The sequence below is a fragment of the Aptenodytes forsteri genome, unplaced genomic scaffold, assembly GCF_000699145.1.
Source record: "Aptenodytes forsteri isolate BGI_AS27 unplaced genomic scaffold, ASM69914v1 Scaffold182, whole genome shotgun sequence".
Taxonomy (NCBI): Eukaryota; Metazoa; Chordata; class Aves; order Sphenisciformes; family Spheniscidae; genus Aptenodytes; species Aptenodytes forsteri.
The window spans coordinates 591,780-592,445 of record NW_008795932.1 but is presented as its reverse complement, the minus strand read 5'-3'; positions in this window follow the sequence as shown (position 1 = coordinate 592,445).

Here is a 666-nt window from a genome sequence, read left to right as displayed (position 1 = left end):
CCTGAAGGAGAAAGGGAAGGTGAAGGAGCAGGGGAAAGTGTCCCCCCCCCATCTCTCCCATAGAGTGGTTCTGCCAGGAGAAGAGGTAAAGAGTGTAATTATTAATAGTTTCCGAAAGGTGGTTCCCGAGGTACGGAGACGATGGCAATGCCGAGTATAAATACCAGATTAGTCTCACGACCAGAAATTTTATCGTATCATAAACCAGTGTTACACAGTACAACAAAATGGTCTCCCTGATCCAGCTCCCAGAGGTGATAAACAGCACAACAGGGAACATATACAGCAAGTAAGGTGTTACATAACACAGCTCTGAGAGTAAATTAATCAACATTGTTACCAGCGACTATTAAACCAAGATAATGAATGCTTATAAAAAATTTGTTTTAACACCTTCTGGTCAGATCTGTCATTATCTCAACCCTTCATGCCCCACGTTGGGCACCAAAAGTACTGTTGTGGTTTAACCCGGCATGCAGCTGAACACCACACAGCTGTTCACTCACTCCCCCCCACACACAGTGGGATGGGGGAGAGAATTGGGGGGGAAAAAAAAAGTAAAATTCATAGGTTGAGATAAAGAAAGTTTAATAGGACAGGAAAGGAAGGGAAAATACTACTACTACTACTACTGCTACTGATAAAAGAATATACAAAATAAGTGAT